Raw genomic sequence first — 14943 nt, 5'->3', positions numbered from 1 at the left:
ACCTTCAATACAGCTGTAAGAAAAACATTAAATCAAACTCTTTTAAATGATAATCAGCCATAAATTAATTACAAAAAGAAACGCATGTGCTAAATATATTTAACGTTTTTAAAGCAAAATTGAGCTGTACTTTTCTACTTTCTGGGAATCTTTTCAATTAATCTTAATCAGCAGTAGAGCTTGTTTTACTTTTCTGTGGTACTGTCTGATGCTTAGTGGGTAGAGCACTGCAATTTTGGTTATTAACATGCTTTCTGTGTCTTTTGTATTAATTAAACCTATCGTTCATTTTGCAACTGATATTTGTCTACTTAAATTTTTTATTGAAATAGGGCTTGGTATAGAAGTCAATACCTATGGTTGTAAGAAAAGAGATACATATCCTCACTTAACTATGGCATTTTGTTTGCCAAAAGAGCTAGTTGCATGCATACAGCACTCACTTGTATATCTATTTATCAAATGAGATAAATCTGTGAGAGCACTTTGTAAATTGTAAAATACTAGAGAGGTAGAAATTGTTACTGCTACTGCTCCACTGCTATTAATTAGTTAGGATGGGGAATGGTGATTATTAATTCATTTGCTCAATACAACCAGGTAATTTAGAAGGCTCTAACTCCAAAGTCAACCAATGCATTAATAACAAAATTAGCATAAAGCTGATATATGAGCAGATGAGGTATATTTGTCATAGAAACACATCCAAGATGGGTGCAACCTGTACTACTTTTTTCTTCTATAACAGAATTGTAATATAATTATATTACAATAATTGTAATAATACATAATTATAATATAATTACGTAATTGTAACATAATATATATTGTATTACAATTTTGTTAGAGAAGGAAATAGTAGTGCTGGTTGCACCCATTTTGGATGTGTTCCTACAAAGAACACACACACACATACACACACACACACACAAATAGGTATATGTGCACACACATTTGGTGGCCTCAGGATTATTAAGATTATAAAGAAATAATAAAATTTTAGGTGCAAACTAGGGATTTTGCATGTCAAATAAAACTCTGGTCAATGAGTGTCATCAACACTTAACATGAAGTCAAGTAACCCTCAGAAATAATAAACCCTCTCCCAATTTCCCATACATTAGAGAGCACTATCTTGAAACAAAGATATCCCACAATCTCCTATTCTGTGGAATCCTCTGTAGCTTCCTTTTTACCACCTATATTTTACCTTCTTTTCTGTTTTGTTCCCTAACCTCCTTTATTTAATTCTCTTTAGTTTGCTGTGCTCTTGAACTATAAATCAAAAGTTCAATTTTTTCTTCCTCATTCTCTTCCCAGGCTTTTTCTTTCCTGTGAGAATCGATGTCAATCAAATGCTTATAAAACTCCTTTCACATAATTTTTTTCAGAGCAATGCCACAGTTAAAAGCTTGCTAGGATTTGCAATGCAGTTTTTCTTGCTCATCCCGAGCACATCACAGACAAAGGATCACTGAGGGTTTGAGTATTCTACCTTACACATTCTAAAGGATTTAAAATGAAAAAATATTTTCATGTCTCTCAGCTGAGGCCTTAAAAGCCTATCTTTTATTTCTGAGGCTGAAGAAGGTCTGGGATTACCTCTCTTGGGCCTGGATTTCCATTCTCAATGTATCATATAATGGATTTTTTAAAAGATGATCATTAGATTACCAATTTAATTAGTAGAAGACTAGATACCAAAATTTATGAACTGTATGTATAGGTCAGGGTTCTCCAGAGAAATTGAACCAATGGGAGATAATACATATATATATGATGGAATTTATTAAGTTGTTGCTCAGGCATTATGGAGTCTGAGAAGGTTCACAATCTGCAATCTACAAGCTAGAGACCCAGGAAAGCTGGTGATGTAGTTCCAAGGTCTGAGAGCCAATAGTATAGATTCCAGTCTTGGTCTAAAGACTTGAGAGCCAGGAGCACCAACAGAGGAAGACTGATGTCCCATATCAAGCAGTCCATCAGAGTTAATTAAACCTTCCTTGGCCTTTTTGTTCTATTCAGGCCCTCAATGGACTGGATGATACCCACTCATGCTGGGGAGGGTCATGTGCTTTACTCAGTCTGCCCATTCAAATGCGAGTTTTTTCCAGAAACATCCTCAGAGGCACATGAGGATGAGAAATAATGGTTAGCCAGCAGCCCATGACACTCATGACCCAATCAAGTTGACATATAGAATTAATCATCACAATGTAATATGATGGTGTAAGTGTTGATTTGGATTTTGAATAACATGGATATTGAGATGAGGCAAAGAGTAGAATAACTGAGTCATCTGGTAGCAACTGGTAAGAACCACAGTACTCCTGTCAGCCTCACAAAAAAAAGGACACACTCTCCCATTATGGGTTTGGGATAGCAGTATTCTCTTTGGCCAGCTGTGGACACTTATTTGTCTGCTGAGACAGTTACTAAAGAGGCCACAGCCTCTGACTGAAAGAAGTATAACCCAGGATCCTGGCACCCTTCAGGCTGCTTAGACTGTAGCATGGATCAAATACCACCCAGCTAGAGAGACTGCAGGATGCACCTCTTCCTGAGGAACACTCCCACTCCCAGGGCCACAGGAGGAAATAACAAGACATGCTTTTAATGTGAATATATGTAAGTATGACTGCTCTCTGTTACAAGGCAGAGCCTAATAGGAAAACATCCAAAGTCACAGCCCCTGGCCACCATCAATACAATCCACAAACCAATCTAGATCCTTCTGATTTTCCTTCAAAATAATAATTTCATTAATGCCCATTATTGTAACCAGCCCAGGCTGTGGTTTTGTCATGTGTAGATTAAGTAACTATTATATCTTGAAGGCCTGCCACATGACAGGCACTTCAAATACATCGTTATTCTCACAATCACACTGAACTTAATAATAAAGCTATTTTATGGATGAGGAATACAATGGAAAGCTGTTTTTGTTTGGCTGACACATCTTCCTTCCCCATGTCTTCTTTTGGGGCTCCTGCTCTGCCCCATTCCTGTGATACCAATGACAGTGCTCTCATTCCTGCTCCCAGACATATTTAGGTCAACCTCTGGCCACAGAGATGTCCCAGAGGTGAGACAACAACAACAATCAACCACACAATAACAACAACAGCTTTGTGCTGGCAACTATTCCAAACACTTAAATATTTTAAGTCATTTACTCCTTACAACAACCCCATGATGTAAGTCCTATTGTTTTTCCCATTTATCAGAAGAGGAGACAGAGGCACAGAGATTTAAGACACTTGCCTAAGCTTATAATTTAGGCTTTTCTCAAAACTTAAGGACTTCGGTTAGGCACGGTGGCTCACGCCTGTAATCCCAGCACTTTGGTAGGCCGAGGCGGGTGGATCATGAGGTCAGGAGATCAAGACCATCCTGGCCAGGTGAAACCACGTCTCTACTAAAAATACAAAAATTAGGCAGGCATGGTGGCGTGTGCCTGTAATCCCAGCTACTCGGGAGGCTGAGGCATGAGAATCGCTTGAATCAGGGAGTTGGAGGTTGCAGTCGGCCAAGATCACGCCACTGCACTCCAGCCTGGCGACAGAGCGAGACTCCGTCTCAAAAAAAAAAAAACTTAAAGACTTCAATTGTGGAAAGAGCCCTTTTCTCCTTGACAATGAAGCAAGAAGAGGTGAGCACAAAGTTATGAATAGTCACATCCCTTACCCCATTGTGAAACCTTCCCCAACTTCCTTAGAGAAGAAAAGAGAATTCTGGCAGGTTTTAAATCTCTAGTTCAATCTCTTGAGTTCCCCCAGCTGTCTGGGTTTATGTTTTCCCAAAGCTTGGTTGTTCAGCTTTGTGAGGCCAATCCAGTAATTATCCAAGAAATTTCTTCTTTTGTTAAATCTAGATTGAGCTGGAATTCAATTACTTGCCAGCAAAAGATTTCTGATTTATACAAGAAGTAGGCTCAGAGAGGCTAGATGATAAAGGTAGCATTACCACCAGGCTTTTCTGATTGGAAAGGTGCTCTCTGTCAGGCCTCTGAGCCCAAGCTAAGCCATCATATCCCCTATGACCTGCACATATACATCCAGATAGCCTGAAGTAACCGAAGAATCACAAAAGAAGTGAAAATGGCCTGTTCCTGCCTTAACTGATGACCTTACCTTGTGAAATTCCTTATCCTGGCTCATCCTGGCTCAAAAGCTCCCCCACTGAGCACCTTGTGACCCCCCCCACTCCTGCCCGCCAAAGAACAACCCCCTTTGACTAATTTTCCTTTACCTACCCAAATCCTATAAAATGGCCCCACCCCTATCTCCCTTCGCTGACTCTCTTTTAGGACTCAGCCCGCCTGCACCCAGGTGAAATAAACAGCCTTGTTGCTCACACAAAGCCTGTTTGGTGGTCTCTTCTCACGGACGCGAGTGAGTCTCTACTCTATTTGACCACATCTTCTCCTTGGAAGCCTCCTCAGCGGGCCTGTCATCATAGGATCTTGCCATTTCATTTCCTTCTGTTCATCACTGCACAGTTAGCCTTTCTTCTCTTTTTTTTTTTTTTTTTTTTGAAACAGTCTCACTCTTTTCACCCAGGCTAGAGTGCAATGGCATAATCTCGGCTTACTGCAACCTCTGCCTCCCGGTTTCAAGTGATTCTCCTGGCTCAGCCTCCCAAGCAGCTGGGATTAAGGTAAGAGCCACCACACCTAGTTAATTTTGTATTTTTAGAACAGATGGGGTTTCGCCATGTTGGTCAGGCTGGTCTCAAACTCCCGACCTCAGGTGATCCGTCCACCTTGGCCTCCCAAAATGCTGGGATTACAGGTGTGGGCCACCACACCCGGCCACCTTTCTTAAATATTGCTTTTCAGCACTCTTAAATTTCTCCAAAAGTTTTCAATATTTTCTGATGAATCAAACCCAAACCTCTCTGCCTAGTTTTCAACACACTCCAAATCAGGCCTTATGTAAATTTGAAAACTTTTCCACCACCCTCCACCCAATAAGAACCTAGACCAATCAATGTCATTCACCTTTCTGTAATTTCTTTACTCGAGTCCTTTCAAATGACAAAAATTGAACCCATTCAAGACTCAGTTCAGGAAATCCTCACTACTCTAATTATCATTAATTTCTTTAAGAGTATCAGAACTACTGTGAAAACTAATTTACAAGGGTAAGTGGAACCAGAATATTTATCTTCATATTTACATATATGATATGGTTTGGCTCTGGGTCCCCACCCAAATCTCATCTTGTAGCTCCCATAATTCCCACGTGTTGTGGAGGGACCCAGTGGGAGATGACTGAATCATGGGAGTGGGTCTTTCCTGTGCTGTTCTCATGATAGTGAAGGAGTCTCACAAGATCTGATGGTTTTAAAAATGGGAATTTCCCTGCACAAGCCCTTTTTGCCTGCTGCCATCCACGTAAGATGTGACTTGTTCCTCCTTACCTTCCACCATGATTGAGGCCTCCCCAGCCATGTGGAACTATGAGTCCAATTAAACCTCTTTCTTTTGTAAATTGCCCAGTTTCAGGTATGTCTCTATCAGCAGTGTGAAAATGAACTAATTCTATATACTTTCATTTCATCTGTTAAATTCTCATGAAAGTATTGCTGATCGGGAAATGTAAACTAGAAGTTGTAGGAAAAAAAATTGTAGAATAGATTCCATCTTGAGTAATTGTGAAGCTTATTTCCTTTGAAACTTTTGTCTTTTAGTTAAGTGTCTCATGTTTTATTTTCTGTTTGGTGACAAACACATCAGAATTCAGATAAAAATCCATCTGCATGGGAAAAAACAAGGACTATGATTTTCTCCAAACATATATCTCTTAACTGAGATACACTGTCTTTCCTGCAAGAAGTTCAAAGGCTTTCCCCTGTGTGAAATCTGCTGCTCCCCAGAGGCGGTCTTCAGGGAAGCTGGGCTTGCATTCCTCCCATTCCAAAGCAATTCACTCTCGACCACACTCAGGAGTTCTGCAATCCAATTAAGTGGAAAGTCACAAAGCACACTGATGACAGGCAGAACTCTACCTCCTGTTGTTTCTAAAAATGCTATTTTTACTTTATTTTTCCTGAATCTTGGAAGATATGTTATAATTTTTGGTTAAAGTAAAAACTGTTTGAGTCTTTGACTGTATATGGAACTTAAAGATCCTCCACTTTTATGAGTTAATGCTCATACAAGCCTTGTTTGGCTTGTTCTCTAACTCTCACAATGTCCAAATGTAATTTATAAAAGGAAAATTAATAAACATCTAGAAGACAATAAAAGAAATATTCTCATGCCTTCAGGATGAGAAACAAATTTCTGCAACAGGACACAGAAAAAGTACCAACAATTAAAAAAAAACTGATGAATTTGACTGTTTTAAAATCTAAAACTTATGTTCCTCAAATGACACAGTTAAGACAGTTAAAACATACACACACACACACACACACACAAACAGCCACAGACTGGGAGGAGATATTTTACATATATAACAACAAATTAATAAGAAAAAATAATCTGTTTTTAAAATAATGAGCAAAAGCCTTGAACCAGTACTGCACAAAATAGAAAATCCAAATAAACATCAGCTTTGTGAAAAGTAATGAATTTCATTAGTAATCAAGGAAGTGTAAATAAAGATGCAATATCAGTATCACCTATTTAAATAGCTAAAATTCAAAACTTGAAATACTATATTTGAAGAATTAGATCATTAGACTACATCACTGATGGAAGCATAAATCGTTACCACCATTTGGAGAAACTTGTTGGTATTATCTACAAAAGTCAAGAATATTCATCCTATGATAAAACAATCCACTCGTGAATATACAACTTAATAGAAATATGTGCACAAAAGTGTTCATAGAAGCACTATTCTTAATAGCCCAAACCTAGCTATAAACACAAATATCCATCAGCAGTAAAATAGATAAATTATGATACGTTCTATAGTGGAATACTCTACAAAAACTAAAACAAATAGCTACACCTAACAACATAGAAGAATTTCAAAAATATTGGGTGGAGCAAAGCCAACACACACACACACACACACACACACACACACACAAGTACTATGTGATTATACTTATAGGATGCTCAAAAATTAGGCAAAACTAAACCATAAAGTTAAGATAGTGGTTACCTTTAAGAAAGAGAATACATTGAGCTGTGCAGTTATAATTTGTGCATTTTTTTCTACATGTATATTAAACTTTGATTTAAATATATTAAAAAAATTATTGGCACTGGCAATTAGAAAATCATCAGATTTCTTAGAAGATTTTCAATAGACTAATTTGGCTAAAAGCTGATTTAAAGTTTTTATATAAAATGGAAGTGAAAAAAATGGAGGCAGTCGGTATCCAAACATTGAAAACACTGAAGCAATCAGTATCAGCTCACCCAAATATAAATTATAATAAGCATATTTGTTTATGTGTACATTAAACTTGCTTGCTCCTCAATCTTTAATTTAGCTTTAGTGTAAATCTTCACACAGATTGTTCCTATTGTTTAAATTAACCATAGTAATCCATAAACTCAATAATGAACATCCATACTCTACAGAATTGAGAAGCATTTTCAGTTTTGTGATACAAATGGCTAATCTTGGATGACTTTGTTAGTTGTGACTTTGAATTAATGGTATGTCTGGCTTGAAAATTTGTTTTTAAAATAATAAATATTGAAAGGTGAGTTTTAATTATCAATGCACATACAGTTTATCTCCAGTTCTAATAGCAATAGAGCTTCAGTATTCATACTCTATTTTTCACATTCTGAGTGAGATGACCCAGCAATACCTACTGTAATTAAAAAATTAATACAAATATAAGAAATATACTCCAATGTAAAAATTAAAACAGAGGTAAGTGGCACAAAATAAATTTTTATTCAAGAAAGTAATGAATAACTTTGCTATGTTTCTAAGTCTGATTTTCTTATTAGAATAACTATTCAGTCTTCCATTTTAGAACTTGCTTACTTTCTTTTTATATAACAAAAAGCTATTCTCATTTAATTAAAACCATTCCATTAACTAGGTGACCTTTCACTTCATAAGACTTGGAACTAAGTTTGATTCAAATTCCAAGCCAAAAGCACTCTCAGCTGAAGGCAAAGAAATATCTGTGAGCCTGAGCTTCAGAGAGAGGTTCTACACCACTCTCTGCATTAAGGTTCTCTGCCTTAATCAGTTGGGAGGGATTACTGCAACTCTAACTCACAAATTTGGTGATGAGTGTTAAGTCCCATGGTCATAAAGCCATCAAATAAATATTTTGAAATACTGATTAAAGTTTAAAATTCACAGAATCATAATTTCTGAAGGTATTCTTAAAGTGAAACTCAAGGTTGGATGTATTTTGAAATTTACCAAAAATGTAAACTTAATAAATAAACTTTTTCATTGCTGTAGGATTAAGATTACTGGGTTAACAAAATTATAAAAACCCTGGAAGACAACCTAGGCAACACCATTCAGGACATAGGAATTGGCAAAGACTTCATGATGAAGATAATAAAAGTAATTGCAACAAAAGCAAAAATTGACAAATGGGATCTAATAAAATGAAAGAGCTTCTGCACAGCAAGGAAACTATCAACAGAGTGAACAGACAACCTACAGAATGCAAACTGTGAAAAAATTTGACAAAGGTCTAATATCCAGCATCTATAGGAAACTTAACCAAATTTACAAGAAACAAACAACCCCATTGAAAAGTGGGCAAAGGACACGAACAGACACTTTTCAAAAGAAGACATACATACGGCCAACAATCACATGAAAAAAATTTCAGCAAGGATTGCTGGCAAGATGGCTGAATAGGAACAGCTCTGGTCTGCACCTCCCAGTGAGATCGATGTAGAAGGTGGGTGATTTCTGCATTTCTGACTGAGGTACCCAGTTCATCTCATTGGGACTGGTTGGACAGTGGGGGCAGCCCAAGGAGGGTGAGCTGAAGCAGGGTGGGGCATCACCTTACCCAGGAAGCACAAGGGGTCAGGGAACTCCCTCTCCCAGCCAAGGGAAGCCATTAGGGACTGTATCTTGCACTCCAGCCCAGATACTGTGCTTTCCCATGGTCTTTACAATCCACAGACCACGAGATTCCTTCCCATGCCTATACCAGGGCCCTGGGTTTCCAGCACAAAACAGGGTGGTCATTTGGGCAGACACTGAGCTAGCCACAGAAGTTTTTTTTTTTTTTAATACCCTAGTGATGCCCAGAACACCAGTGAGACAGAACGTTCACTGCCCTGGAAAGGGGGCTGAAGCCAGGGAGCCAAGTGGTCTGGCTTGTTGGGTCCCACCCCCACAGAGCCCAGCAGGCTAAGATCCACTGGCTTGAAATTCTCACTGCTAGCACGGCAGTCTGAGCTCGACCTGGGATTCTCAACCTTGGTGGGGGGAGGGGCATCCACCATTGCTGAGGCTGGAGTAGGCAGTTTTACCCTCACAGTGTAAACAAAGATGCCAGAAAGTTCAAACTAGGCAGAGTCCACTGCTGCTCAGTAACGCCAGTGCAGCCAGACTGCCTCTTCAGAGTCCCTCCTCTATGAGCAGGGCATCTCTGAAAAAAAGGCAGCAGCCCCAGTCAGGGGCTTATAGATAAAACCCCCACCTCCCTGGGACAGAGCACCTGGGGGAAGGGGTGTTTGGGGCACAGATTCAGCAGAATTAAATGTTCCTGCCTGGCAGCCCCAAAGAGAGTAACAGATCTTCCAGCACAGCATTCGAGCTCTGTAAGGGACAGACTGCCTCCTCAAGTGGGTCCCTGACTCCTATGTATCCCAACTAGGAGACACCTCCTGGTAGGGGCCGACAGACACCTCATACAGGAGAGCTCTGGCTGGCATCTGGCGGGTGCCCCTGTGGGATGAAGCTTCCAGAGGAAAGAACAGCCAGCAATCTTTGCTGTTCTGCAGCCTCCACTGGTGATACCCAGACAAACAGGGTCTGGAGTGGACCTCCAGCAAACTCCAGCAGACCTGCAGGAGAGGGGCCTGACTATTAGAAGGAAAACTAACAAACAGAAAGGAATAGCATCAACATCAACAAAAAGGATGTCCACTCAGAGACCCCAGCCAAAGGACACCAACATCAAAGACCAAAAGTAGATAAATCTACGAAGATGGGGAGAAACCAGCACAAAAAAACTGAAAATTCCAAAAACCAGAACACCTCTTCTCCTCCAAAGGATCACAACTTCTCACCAGCGAGGAACAAAATTGGATGGAGAATGAGTTTGACGAATTGTCAGAAATAGGCTTCAGAAGGTGGGTAATAACAAACTCCTTTGAGCTAAAGGAGCATGTTCTAACCTAATCCAAGGAAGCTAAGAACCTTGAAAAAAGGTTAGACAAATTGCTAACTAGAATAACCAGTTTAGAGAAGAACATAAATGACCTCAGCTGAAAAACATGGCATGAGAACTCTGTGAAGCATACACAAGTATCAATAGCTGAATCTATCAAGTGGAAGAAAGACTATCAGAGATTGAAGATTAATTCAATGAAATAAAGCGAGAAGACAAGATTAGAGAAAAAAGAGGGCAAAGAAAGGAACAAAGCCTCCAAGAAATATGGGACTATGTGAAAAGACCAAATCTACATTTGATTGGTGTACCTGAAAGTGATGGGGAGAATGGAACCAAGTTGGAAAACACTCTTCAGGATATTATCCAGGAGAACTTCCCCAACCTAGCAAGGCAGGCCAACATTCAAATTCAGGAAATACAGAGAACACCATAAAGATGCTCCTTGAGAAGAGCAACCCCAGGACACATAATCATCAGATTCACCAGGTTGAAATGAAGGAAACAGTGTTAAGGGCAGCCAGAGAGAAAGGTCAGGTTACCCACAAAGGGAAGCCCAACAGACTAACAGTGGATCTCTCAGCAGAAAACCTACAAGCCAGAAGAGAGTGGGGGCCAATATTCAACATTCTTAAAGAAAAGAATTTTCACCCCAGAATTTCATATCCAGCCAAACTAAGGTTCATAAGCAAAGGAGAAATAAAATCCTCTACAGATAAGCAAATGCTGAGAGATTTTGTCACCACCAGGCCTGCCTTACAAGAGCTCCTGAAGGAAGCACTAAACATGGAAAGGAACAACTGGTACCAGCCACTGCAAAAACATAAGAAATTGTAAAGACCATCAATGCTATGAAGAAACTGCATCAACTAATGGGAAAAATAACCAGCTAGCATCATAATGACAGGATCAAACTCACACATAACAATATTAAGCTTAAAAGTAAAGTAAACAGGCTAAATGCCCCAACTAAAGGACACAGAGGGCAAACTGGATAAAAAGTCAAGAACCATCAGTGTGCTGTATTCAGGAGACCCATCTCGTGTGCAAAGACAAACATAGGCTCAAAATAAAGGGATAGAGGTAGACTTATCAAGCAAATGGAAAGCAAAATAAAGCAGGGGTTGCAATCCTAGTCTCTGATAAAACAGGCTTTAAACCAACAAAGATCAAAAGAGACAAAGATGGGCATTACATAATGATAAAGGGATCAATGCAACAAGAAGAGCTAACTATCCTAAATATATATGCTTCCAATGCAGGAAAACCCAGATTCATAAAGCAAGTTCTTAGAGATCTACAAAGAGACTTAGACTCCCTCACAATCACAGTGGGAGACTTTAACAACCCACTGTCAATATTAGACAGATCATAGACAGAAAGTTAACAAGGATATCCAGGAATTGAACTCAGCTCTAGACCAAGCAGACCTAATAGACATCTACAAAACTCTCCACCCCAAATCAACAGAATATACCTTCTTCTTAGCACCACATCACACTTATTCTAAAACTGACCACATAATTGGAAGTAAAACACTCCTCAGCAAATGCAAAAGAACAGAAATTATAACAAACAGTCTCTCAGACCACAGTGCAATCAAATTAGAACTCAGGATTAAGAAACTCACTCAAAACCATGCAACTACATGGAAACTGAACAACCTGCTCCTGAATGACTACTGGGTAAATAACGAAATTAAGGGAGACATAAAGATGTTCTTTGAAACTAATGAGAACAAATATACAACATACCAGAATTTCTGGGACATGTTTAAAGCAGTGTGTAGAGGGCAATTTATAGCACTAAATGCCCACAAGAGAAAACAGGAAAGATCTAAAATCGACACCTTAACACCACATTTAAAAGAACTAGAGGCCAGGTGCAGTGGCTCACACCTGTAATCCCAGCACTTTGGGAGGCCAAGATGGGCAGATCACGAGGTCAGGAGATCGAGACCATCCTGGCTAAAATGGTGAAACCCCATCTCTACTAAAAATACAAAAAAAAATTAGCCGGGCATGGTGGCGGGCACCTGTAGTCCCAGCTATTGGGGAGGCTGAGGCAGGAGAATGGCGTGAACCCAGGAGGCGGAGCTTGCAGTGAGCCGAGATCGCCCCACTGCACTCCAGCCTGGGTGACGAGCAAGACTCTGTCTCAAAAAAAAAAAAAAAAAGAACTAGAGAAGCAGGAGTAAACAAATTTAAAAGAAGGCAAGAAATAACTAAGATCAGAGCAGAACAAAGGAGATAAAAACACAAAAAACCCTTCAAAAAATCAATGGATCCAGGAGCTGGTTTTTTTAAAAGATCAACAAAATAAATAGACCACTAGCAAGACTAATAAAGAAGAAAAGAGAGAAGAATCAAATAGATGCAATAAAAATGATAAAGGGGATATCACCACCCATCACACAGAAATACAAACTACCATCAGAAAATACTATAAACACCTCTATGCAAATAAACTAGAAAATTTAGAAGAAATGGATAAGTTCCTGGAAACATACACCCTCCCAAGACTAAACCAGGAAGAAGCCGAATCCCCAAATAGACCAATAACAAGTTCCGAAATTGAGGCAGCAATTAACAGCCTACCAACCAAAAAAGGTCCAGGACCAAATGGAGTCACAGCCGAATTATACCAGAGGTACAAAGAGGAGCTGGTAATATTCCTTCTGAAACTATTCCAAACAATAGAAAAAGAGAGAATCCTCCCTAACTCATTTTATGAGGCCAGCATCATCCTAATACCAAAACCTAGCAGAGACTCTACAAAAAAAGAAAATTTCAGTCCACTATCCCTGATGAACATCCATGTGAAAATCCTCAATAAAATACTGGCAAATTGAACCCAGCAGTACATCAAAAAGCTTACCCACCACCATCAAGTCACTTTATCCTGGAAATGCAAGGCTGTTTCAACACATACAAATCAATAAACGTAATCCATCGCATAAACAGAACCAATGACAAAAACCACATGATTATCTCAATGGATGCAGAGAAGGCCTTCAACAAAATTCAACAGCCTTTCATGCTAAAACTCTCAATAAACTGGGTATTGATGGAACCTATCAAAATAGTAAGAGCTATTTATGACAAACCCACAGCTAATATCATACTGAATGGGCAAAAGCTGGGTACATTCCCTTGGAAAACTGGCATAAGATGAGGATGCCCTCTCTCACCAGTCCTATTCAACATAGTATTGGAAATTCTGGACAGGGCAATGAGGCAAGAGAAAGAAATAAAGGGTATTCAATTAGGAAAAGAGGAAGTCAAATTGTCCCTGTTTGCGGATGACATGATTTTCTATTTAGAAAACCCCATCGTCTCAGCCCAAAATCTACCTAAGTTGCTAAGCAACTTCAGCAAAGTCTCAGGATACAAAATCAATGTGCAAAAATCACAAGCATTCCTATACACCAATAACAGAGAACCAAATCATGAGTGAACTCCCATTCACAATTGTTACAAAGAGATTAAAATACCTAGGAATACAACTTACAAGGGACGTGAAGGACCTCTTCAAGAACTGCAAACCACTGCTCAATGAAATAAAAGAGGATACAAACAAATGGAAGAACATTCCATGCTCATAGATAGGAAGAATCAATATCATGAAAATGGCCATACTGCCCAAGGTAATTTATAGATTCAATGCTATCCCCATCAAGCTACCATTGACTTTCTTCACAGAATTGGAAAATACTACTTTAGAGTTCATATGGAACCAAAACATAGCTTGCATAGCCAAGACAATCCTAAGCAAAAAGAACAAAGCTGGAGGCATCACACTACCTGACTTCAAACTATACTACAAGTTTACAGTAACCAAAATAGCATGGTACTGGTACCAAAACAGATATATAGACCAATGGACCAGAACAGAAGCCTCAGAAATAATGCCTCACATCGACAACCATCTGATCTTTGATAAACCTGACAAAAACAAGCAATAGGGAAAGGATTCCCTATTTAATAAATGGTGTTGAGAAAACTGGCTAGCCATATGCAGAAAGCTGAAACTGGCTCCCTTCCTTACACCTTATACAAAAATTAACTCAAGATGAATTAAAGACTTAAACATAAGACCTAAAGCCATAAAAATACTAGAAGAAAACCTAGGCAATACCATTCAGGACATAGACATAGCCAAAGACTTCTTGACTAAAACACCAAAAGCAATGGCAACAAAAGCCAAAATTGACAAATGGGATCTAATTAAACCAAAGAGCTTCTCCACAGCAAAAGAAACTACCATCAGAGTGAACAGGCAACCTACAGAATGGGAGAAAATTTTTCCAATCTATCCAGTGACAAAGGGCTAATATCCAGAATCTACAAAGAACTTAAACAAATTTACAAGAAAAAAACAACCCCATCAAAAAGTGGGCAAAGGATATGAACATTTATGCAGCCAACAAACATACATTTATGTTTGTTGTCTCTCAAAAGAAGACATTTATGCAGCCAACAAACTATGAAAAAAAGCTCATTTTCACTGATCATTAGAGAAATGCAAATCAAAACCACAATGAGATATGATCTCACACCAGTTAGAATGGTGATCATTAAAAAGTCAAGAAACAACAGATGCTGGAGAGGATGTGGAGAAATAGGAATGCTTTTACACTGCTGGTGG

General features: G+C 39.0%; 1 long non-coding RNA gene across 1 annotated transcript in view; it reads right to left on the bottom strand.

The window, feature by feature from the left end:
• Positions 1 to 4542: 4542 nt before the first annotated feature.
• The window catches only part of LOC129040189 (uncharacterized), a 44867-nt gene continuing 34466 nt past the window's right edge, over positions 4543 to 14943 (bottom strand). Inside the window, exon 7 of the long non-coding RNA XR_008503564.1 lies at positions 4543 to 5955. This is a non-coding gene — a long non-coding RNA (uncharacterized LOC129040189). The remainder of the gene's footprint in view (positions 5956 to 14943) is intronic.

Source organism: Pongo pygmaeus, chromosome 6 (genome assembly GCF_028885625.2).
Source record: "Pongo pygmaeus isolate AG05252 chromosome 6, NHGRI_mPonPyg2-v2.0_pri, whole genome shotgun sequence".
Lineage (NCBI taxonomy): Eukaryota > Metazoa > Chordata > Mammalia > Primates > Hominidae > Pongo > Pongo pygmaeus.
Note: the sequence above shows the minus strand (reverse complement) of the source record. Positions and strands in the feature narration are given on the sequence as shown.